Here is a 9,740-nt window from a genome sequence, read left to right as displayed (position 1 = left end):
ATACTTATTTTTAATATATATATATATATATATATAGTATATGTATATATATATATTGTCATAGGATATGTTACTTCTATTCAACTGCAATATCACTACTTTGTTGTAAGACGTATGCAACGGAATTTCGTTTTGTATGCACCATGTGCAGACAAGATGACAATAAAGTTTGTCTAAGTCTAAGTCTAAGTCATGTCAGGTCAGCTGTCTGGAGAGAGAGAGAAGTCAGGACCTGCGGGCGGAGCACCACCGTGCCACCGCCGCCATGACGGAACTCAAAAGCAAACTCCATGAGGAGAAGCAGAAAGAGTTAGCCATTACCAGGGAGACATTACTGCGGCAGCATGAAATGGAGCTGATGAGAGTGATCAAAATCAAAGATGGAGAGATCCAGCGACTGAATGCCTTGGTCCTCAGCCTGAGGGACGGCTCCATGGACAAGGTGATCCGCTCTATCCGTGTCTGACTATCCGCACGCCACGTCGGGCTTCGATGCGGCCGCGACCGTATTGTGTAGCTTGTCCCCAGTAAGCGTCGCGGCGCTCCGTTGCGGTCTCAACGGCCCGGTGTGGCGCAATGTCTGCTCAGGTGAGGAGGGGGGGCGCTTTGCTGGCGGAGGTGGAGGAGACGCGGCGGTGTCGGGAGACCGAGCGGTGTCGCCTCCACCAGGAGCGCGGAAGAAGCCCTGGCAGCGGCCCAGCAGGCCTGGCAGTCCCGAGCGGCCGAGCTCCGATCGGCTCATCACCAGCATCGGGAGGAGCTGAGCCGAACCAAGAGAGACTGCGAGAGGGAGATCCGCCGACTGGTAGGACTGATCAGATGCGCGGTGCGTGGCTATGTTCCCAATTTCGTTGTATACCTGCAGTGCAATGACACCTAAGGCATTCTATTCTATTCTATTTCACAAGAAGAAAATGTCCGGTTGCTCGCTTCGCTTTTGTCACAGCAAAGGTGTTCTAGTCGATTCAAGAAAAAAATTGGCCGGTTGCTCTCTTTGTTTTTGTCACAATTCTGGCAAATGAGTTTGCCCGCCTGCCTGAGCGCTCCCCGTTTGTACATCCAGACGGATGAGATCAAGCTGAAAGACAGAGCGGTTAGTGTTTTGGATGAAGCCCTGGGGCCGGCCACGTCCACCGCCTTCAGCTGCAGACTCAGGCTGCCGAGCAGCAGATCGCTGCCCTGAGGGATTCCCAAAGGGCGGGCCTAAACTACCCTGGAAGTGGGGTCAACGCCGCTACTAGCAATCCTCTTCATTGCGTAAGCCACCTCATCACACACTTGCAGTACGCATGACTTAGTTCGTTGCTGGAGGAAGGTAGCACAAAAACAGTTTTGAACTTTGAACGAGTGCTTGTGTGTGTGTGTTGCGGGGCGTTTTCAGTCTCAGGAGGATCGGGACACGCGACGGTTTCATCTGAAAATCGCTGAGCTCAGCGCAGTCATCAGGAAACTGGAGGATCGAAACGCCCTGCTTTCTGAAGAGCGCAATGAACTGGTAATTTATTGACGGCACGCTTGAAGGTTTGCGCTACGTTTGATGCGCGCCATCCAGCGAGGCACCCATTGCGCTTGCTTATTAGTTGAGCGGCGCGGCGAGTCGGTTGCCTGGTAGATGTCTTTTATTGGGAGCCAAAGGCACGATTCCGTTCAAACCGATGCAAAAGGAATGGATACGTTCTGGCCCGCGTGTTGTGCGTCTTTCACATCCCGCACTTCATGCTTGCAGCTAAAGCGACTGAGAGAAACAGAAAGCCAGTTTCTGCCACTCCTGTACAAAAACAAACGCCTGAGCAGGAAGAATGAAGAACTCTCGCTGGTGCTGTGTCGCCTTGAAAACAAAGTGCGCTTTGTCACCCAGGAGAACGAGGAGATGGCAAGCTTGGTAAGTCGACGCGGACAACGGCGGCGTGCCAACAGAGTCCACTGCATTTGTGTTCCACAGAGAAGGCCTAGTTCGCTCAATGACCTGGACCGCGGTTGCGGCCAGCAGGACGGTGAAATGGAGTTCCTTCAAGTTGTGGAGCAGCGGCACATCATCGACGACTTGTCCAAGGTCTTCAGGCAGGCGACTCGGTGCACGTACGGCAGCGCCGCGCTCGCTCGCTGTCGCCAGGAAACCTTTTCCGTCCAAAGCTTGGCCGGCGGCCGCCATCCAAAAAATTGGCCCCTTAAATTCCGACCTTTCAAGCAGGAGCATTGTGCGCACGCGTTTGAACACGCTTTAGACTTGTTTTGCCGTTTTCAGCAGCTCAAAGCTCCCGTTTTGTCAGCGCCTTTGCCACTCGCTGTGCGCTGAAAACGACGGACTTGCCCGGCTGCTCAGCCCGTCAACCATGAGCCGCGAGCGCGACGTCATTGTCCGTAGGCAGCTAGTGGCAAAATGCACCCTGTTAGAGTTGCGCTCGCTCCAACTTATTTTGCAAGAACCACACGGGAGACAAGTAAGTTCTTTTGGACACCTGCAGGTGGAGAGTCCATCCGTTGTACGAATGAAGTCTGACTCTCGGCTCCTGCACGAGCATTTTAATTAAGAGAAACAGGGTGGGTGTAAGAGTGGATTGAATAGAGGAAGCCCTTGACCTCTAGTCAAAACATAGCAAGGGGTGTTTTACAACTTTGTGTAGGAAGGGATAAGCGATAGGGATAAATAAGGGATAAATAATATTATTTATTACAGGTCGCAGTCAAAGTCAAAGCAACACAATGATACGATAAAGATAATCTGGAAAACCCTGACACACCCTGTAGTTGTCACTTTTGGAAAAGACGAGCGTCCCTCCAATCATCGCCGGTGACGTGTTTTTCAGGCTCTGGAGACAGGAGCTCATGTCAGAAATGTCATTGTGAGTCGCGTTTGTTTCTGCGCCGGAGCCGTTCGTTCCCTTTGCATCCAAAGAATCTCAAAGGCGGATTATTTGTGTCGACAGGAGAGAGATTTGCTGCTACGATACCGACGTCGAGAATCTCTGAGGAGGAACAAAGCGTGAGGTCCTGCAAGGTGAGTCTGTTTGTTTGCGGCTGCTTGGTGTTGCGCAAGATGAAATGGCCTTTTTCTCGCTATCGTTCCTCTCGTCGATTCATCGTGAGGTGTCGCTTCAGTTTGTTCAGAGAGATGTTTGCTTCCGCGCCCGCAGGTCATCGAAACATTTTACGGCTACGACGAAGACGTGTTGGTGGACTCGGACGGATCGTCCTTGTCTTTTCACACCGACAGAACCCCCGACACGGAACCCGAAGAGGTAGCCCGCCATTTCTGCCAGCGTATTGGCACCAAACATTCCTCTTCAGCCTGGAATCGGACTCGTCTTTGCGTCGCGGGTGCTTTGTCGCCGGTCTGACTGATTCTGGTACTAGTGCTGTGTTGCATTGGTGTGTGCATGAAGAGGCGGAGCTTCGCTACCGCCAGCTGACGCAAGAATATCAAGCGCTGCAACGAGCCTACGCTCTGCTAGCCCAGACCAGCGAAGGGGACTACGACGCCGAGAAGGAGATCAAGGTGGCGCCCCTTCCCGCAACCCCCGGCCGGGTCGCAGCCTCCCCGTTCTCACCCAGCCTCGGGTGTTCTCTGGTCTGAAAGGAGGAGGAGGAGCCTCCCTCCTCCTCCTTTCAGACCAGAGAAAAGCTGATGGTAGAAATGGGTCACTATCAAAGCAGAGTAGCAGATCTGGAGTCAGCGCTGAAGCAACAAGGACAGGTAAGCTCATCAATGAGCACACCTTTTTCTCAGACAAAATAGCTACATTCTTCAGTCACTCATCCGTCTGGCATTACTGGACCAACCCCCCCCCCCGAACGTGGCTGGGAAAATGCGGAGAAAAGCAAATGTCATTTTCCAGTCAACCAAAGAATTTGTGGATGAAAATGACACAACATTCCAAAGCTGTCCACGCGTTTGTCTCTTCTAGAATGTCAAGTGGGTGGAGGAGAAGCAGCTGCTGCGTCAGAGCAATCAGCAGTTGGCCGAAAAGGTGACGGAAAGAAAGGCGCTGGGCGGAGTCGCTTGGCGTCACACCTGTCGGGAAGCCCCGCAGATGAGGTCTGACTGTCTTTTCAGGTCAGGCGGATGGAGGCGGAAGAAGCGCGTCTGAAAGAGCACATCCAGGATATCCGAGACCAAAACGAACTGCTTGAGTTCCGCATCCTGGAGCTGGAGGTGGGAAGACTCGCACAAGCGTGTTGAGGCCAGAGATGTGACGGACGGACGGACGGACGGACGGATGCATGCCTCTGCCTTTCAGGAGAGGGAGTGGCGCTCCCCCGTCTTGAAGTTTCTGCAAGTCCGTTTCCCAGACGGCCTCAGCCCTTTGCAGATCTACTTCGAGGCCGAGGGCGTGAGCGTACGTAAGGCGTCCCTCGCAACCCTAACCTTAACCCGAGGTCCCAGAACACCTTACATTGCTCCTTGCGCCTTTCCCCCGGACATCGTCATCAGTGATCTGATGAAGAAGCTGGACATCCTGGGCTATAACGCCGTAAGTGTATGTCGAACTCCTTATGTTCGCACTCCACGAGACTCGGCGGCTCAAATGTGACTTTTGGAAGGCTTTGCGCTGAAAGAAGCTTGTTGACGCTGTGCCTTTGGGCTCTTGCAGAATCTCACCAACGAGGAGCAGGTGGTCGTGATTCACGCCAGGACCCTTCTCACCCTAGCCGAGAAGGTAACGCGCACGTCCACGCACGCTCTCGCATTCTGCTTATGTGACAGCAGCCTTTCCTCAGTGGTTAGAATACATCAAAGTGACCAAGTCAGCACTTCAACAGAAGATGTTGGACATTGAAAGTGAGAAGGTAGACAGACACGCGACATCAGCCAAGGGGAACTCCGGCAATGTGCCCCAACAATTCTGACCTTGAGCTGTGCTAGGATATGTTCTGCAAGCAGAAGGGCTACCTGGATGAAGAGTTGGACTTCAGGAAGTGTTCCATGGACCAGGCTCATAAGGTAAGCCGCCCTCAAATCTCCCGCCGGACCACTGATGGACGAGGATTGCGGCCCAGAGGATCCTGGAGCTGGAGGCCATGTTGTACGAGGCGCTACCGCAGCGGGACTGCCCCGCCACGGACGGCGAAAAAGCCAGCCACGCTGGCGTGAATGACGTGCTGACGGCGGATCAGAGAGAAGAGCTTAGGAGCGCCGTGGACCAATGGAAGCGAGCCCTGATGTGCGAGTTGAGGGAGCGCGACGCTTGCATCCTCCAAGAGAGAATGGATCTGCTGCACAGCGCGCAACAGGTAAGGGCCCAAAGCCAGCCCGGCACTTACTTGCACGCTTACTGGCTTTTGAATGCCACTTTCCATTTGTCCGTCCTAGAGGAACAAAGAGCTGAAAGAATTCATCGAAGCTCAGAAGAGACAAATCAAACAATTGGAGGAGAAGTTTCTGTTTCTCTTTCTATTCTTCTCCTTGGCCTTCATTCTGTGGCCCTAACACCAGCTGGTGAGTGAGCTCCAGCGGCACCGCACTCGACACCTCCGATACACTGCCAGCCGGTCTCAGACGTTGGCAGACGCTCCGATGCCAACGTATACCCCCCGCCACGGTGACAGAGGCACCGCGTCACACCGGCGCTCATCCAATCAGAAGGCAGGAAAAGCAAATTCACATGCAGGGCACTTTTGAACCAGAAGAGAGCGCCACAAAAAACGGTTGTTGCCCCAAACGCGCATTAAAAAGGGTCAGAATAACAAGAGTCCCACTGGCCAGCCGGGGCCACCCGTCCAGCTGTTTCTTCAGGGGGGAAAAAAATTGGAGTCACCGGTGAGTACATTTTGCATTTAGCTCTGCTTTTCTGCTTCTGTCTTCAAGTGTGTGGCATCCTGCGATCAAAGATTCAGCCAACCCCAAAGCGGTTGACCTCAACGTCCCACCACCATGCCTACCAGAGCAGGTGACGTGATGCTTTGGACATCCTTCCGTCTCAGATGCCCAAAAGTACTCTTTGCCACATCTGCGGCAATACGGTGTCTTTTCAAAGGTGCAAATAAATCCAGCGTGGGCGGAACACGCACGTCTTCGGTTTTTCCCGCTTTGTTTGTGTGACAGCTGTTGTGAAAATTTTATACAAATAAAGTTGTATAGTACAGGTTTGGCCAAGCCGCAACTCACGAACCGCATGCGGCTCTTTTATGTTCATATCAACATTTGTGTGTGTGTGTGTGTGGGGGGGGGGGTTGTGCGTGTTGGCTTCACTTGAGTTCAATTTGGTATTTTGGTCAAAAGCGCATGTGGTGAAATTCCACAAAGTAGGATGGGCAAACACATTTCTTTAAACTATGAGTGTCAATTGGGCTCTCGAAATGGCAGGGAAAAGATGCACAGCAAAACGAAAATACGTAGATGAACACAGGACGTTTTAATCAGAGTGGGAAAGTTTCTATTTTTTGTTGAACGTGATGGCAAACCATTCTGCCTGATATGTCAGACCTCAGCGCATTTCAAAGATTCAAATCTTCAGCGCCATGCACTTCAGCTCACTCCATGCTAACATTGATCAGGCGTCGAACCCGCATCATCATGCTTAAGAGGTGGCCATGCTAACCAGTGCGCCATTATGTCAACGCATAATAACTAAGTCTACTGGTCAAAACAGCGGTTACTATATGACGTCGCTACGTCGTGGTCACGTGACGCAGACAAGACGTCAATGGACGTGGGCAGAGTTAACTTGTTTAAAAGGGAGTAGGCAGAAGAAATATTTAATTTATTTAAATCTATTTTGAGTGCACACCATTATGCCAATGCATAACAACTGTAAATCTACTAAACAAAACAGCGGTTGCTATATGACATCTGCCACGTCGTGGTCACGTGACATACGTGACGTCGATGGGCGTAACTTTCGCCGGAATTCAAATCCGCGGGGAGAGTTAACTTGTTTAAAAGAGAGTGGGCAGAAGAATTATTTAATTTATTTAAATCTATTTGGTGTGTGCGCCATTATGTCAATGCATAACAACTGTAAGTCTACTAAACAAAACAGCGGTTGCTATATGACGTCTGCCACGTCGTGGTCACGTGACGCGGACGTGACGTCGACGCCTACTTTACATCCCACCGATCACAGGACCCCTCGGCTGCATAACCGTGCACCCTTCCCAACCAATCGGATTTGCTATACGCGAAAACGACGCCAATGGAAAGAGCTTCCGCCCAAATTTAAATCCGTGGGCGTGGCTCGCAGCAGGAAGTAGGAAAATGGCGGCGATGTTGACAAAGACACAGCGGATGGTAACATACGACTAACAAGAGAAATATTTTTATTTTCTGCTTGCAACTGGACCGTCCAGAGCGTACACGGTAAGTACAACTCATCGTTTTTAAAAAGAAGTACTTTTGTTGCCCTGAAAAGCGAGTGAGCGTGGCGTTTGTGGGGGACGTCGAATTTCGACGATTCTTTCTGGTCAACGGTTGTAAATGATTGTGTTGATTAAAAAAGAAAACTTGATGTAACTCTACTTTTAACTGCCGTTTCAGATAGATTTGGAATTGCATCACATCCAATTTTGCCTAGAGCGTACACGGTAAGTAACACTCGTTGTGTTTAAGGAGATTTACGTTTGTAATAGCAGAAGTGTAGCCGCGTTGCGTTGTACGTGTGAATGTTGGTCCGGGCGAAATGTTAATGTTTAATTTCATTCCTTTAGGTTCCACGGTGTTTGTTGGCTGCAAGTTTTCCACTGCAAGAAGAGGCTCATATCATTGACCAGGAGCGAGCTACAATGGTGAGTAGCCATAACATTTATGTTAAACACTTCCTATTTCATGTCTAACAGTACTTGATTTAACAAATAACCATAAATAAATACAGTGTGGGCACTGAAGTTAACATATGTGATTATACTGCCTAATCTGTCACCGAGTAGATTGTTGCAAAGTAATATAAGATCCAAAGTTGTAATTCAGAATAGTTTTCAAAAGAAGGCCATTAGAATTATATACAAGTCTGATTACCCTGAACAAGCTATTAATTAAATCACAAATTCTTCAATTCAAAGATTTGGTAGATTATCAGACAAATAATGTCTAACAGTAATTGATTTAACACATCACGATAAGTAGATTGAGTGTGGGCACTCTCAAGTTAACATATGTGATTATACTGCCTAATCTGTTACAGAGTATGTTGTTGCCAAGTAATGTAGAATAGATCCAAAGTAGTAATCCAGAATAGTTTTGAAGAGGCCATTAGAATGATAAACAAATCTGATTACCTTGAACATAATAACAAGCTAAGTGTTTAATATGTCCTATGAAGTCAAAATTGGGCACCATCATGTGGTGAAATTTGGAATTGCATCACATCCAATTTTGCCTGGGAACAAACAGATTACATAAATCTTAGTTTTGAATAAGCCACTCCTTCTCAAACAAGTAAACTCTGCCCATTTTGCGCAGTAGATGTTCTGTTAATATCTAGTATTTATACAAAGTCATAATTTAAATTGCTTTCAACCTTCATTCATCGGTTCAACCAACATTACTCGCTCTTATTACCAACTTGTATTGATTTAACTAAGCGTTTAATACTTCCTATCAGGTCTCAAGGCAAGATTTGGCAAAATACAATTTCAGCAAATCCAATTTTGCCAGGGAACAAAAATAGATTAAATAAACTAAATAAGTCTTCTTCCCATTAAATAAATCAGAAAAGTCTGTCTTGTAACCAGTCCTCTTCAAACAAGTAAAGTCTGCCCATTTTGTGCCGTAGATTTTGTGTCTATGCCTAGTATTTAAACAAAATCATAATTTAAACGACTTCTTTCCTTCATTCACTTTGGAAATTTGGAATTGCAGCAAATCGAATTTTGCCAGGGAACAAAAATAGATCAATTAAACTAAATAAGTCTTCTTCCCATTAAATAAATTAAAAAAGTCTGTCTTGTAACCAGTCCTTTTCAAACAAGTAAAGTCTGCCCATTTTGTGCCGTCGATTTTGTGTTAATGCCTAGTATTTGTACAAAATCATAATTTAAAGGACTTCATTCCTTCATTCACTTTGGAAATTTGGAATTGCAGCACATCAAATTTTGCCTGGGAAGAAAAGTAGATTAAATAAATTTAATAAGTCTTACTACTTCCCATTAAATAAATTAAATACGTCTTACTTGTTCCCACTCCTTTTCAAAACAGTAGTTTAAAACGAGGGCCCTTCACTCAATCTTTAACCTCAACCCCGCACGTTGTGTTGTATCTGTGAATGTTGGTTGTGGCCAAATGATAGTTTTCTTTCATTCGTTTAGGTTCCAAGAAAACTTGATGTAACTCTACTTTTAACTGCCGTTTCAGATAAGCGGGTATTACGTCGCAGTCATGTGCCGCGGATATGACGTAATTGCCCGAACCTCCGATTCAAATCTGTTGGCGCGATGGCCGTGAGCCACTGAGCAGCGACGATTATCAACAGAAATATCTTTATTTTCTGCTTGCAACTGGACCGTCTAGAGCGTACACGGTAAGTAACACTCATTGTGTTTAAGGAGATTTACGTTTGTAATAGCAGAAGTGTAGCCGCGTTGCGTTGTACGTGTGAAAATTGGTCGAGGCGAAATGTTAATGTTTAATTTCATTCCTTTAGGTTCCACGGTGTTTGTTGGCTGCAAGTTTTCCACTGCAAGAAGAGGCTCGTATCATTGACCAGGAGCGAGCTACAATGGTGAGTAGCCATAACATTTATGTTAAACACTTCCTATTTCATGTCTAACAGTACTTGATTTAACAAATAACCATAAATAAATACAGT

The 9,740-nt window shown here is 47.8% G+C and overlaps 1 long non-coding RNA gene across 2 annotated transcripts; it reads left to right on the top strand.

The window, feature by feature from the left end:
* The first annotated feature begins 654 nt into the window (after positions 1-654).
* LOC148379581 (uncharacterized) lies at positions 655-3,535 on the top strand. 2 transcript variants are annotated; one of them, XR_015855392.1, is made up of 6 exons: positions 655-805; positions 1,064-1,257; positions 1,382-1,495; positions 1,727-2,998; positions 3,135-3,239; positions 3,384-3,535. It is a non-coding gene; the product is annotated as an uncharacterized LOC148379581 (long non-coding RNA). The 2 variants fall into 2 exon arrangements; XR_015855391.1 differs by having other exon boundaries at positions 3,135-3,535.
* Positions 3,536-9,740: the final 6,205 nt, after the last annotated feature.

This window comes from Syngnathus floridae, chromosome 22 (genome assembly GCF_059516105.1).
Source record: "Syngnathus floridae isolate MCC-2025c chromosome 22, RoL_Sflo_1.0, whole genome shotgun sequence".
NCBI classification, from domain to species: Eukaryota; Metazoa; Chordata; class Actinopteri; order Syngnathiformes; family Syngnathidae; genus Syngnathus; species Syngnathus floridae.
Note: the sequence above shows the minus strand (reverse complement) of the source record. Positions and strands in the feature narration are given on the sequence as shown.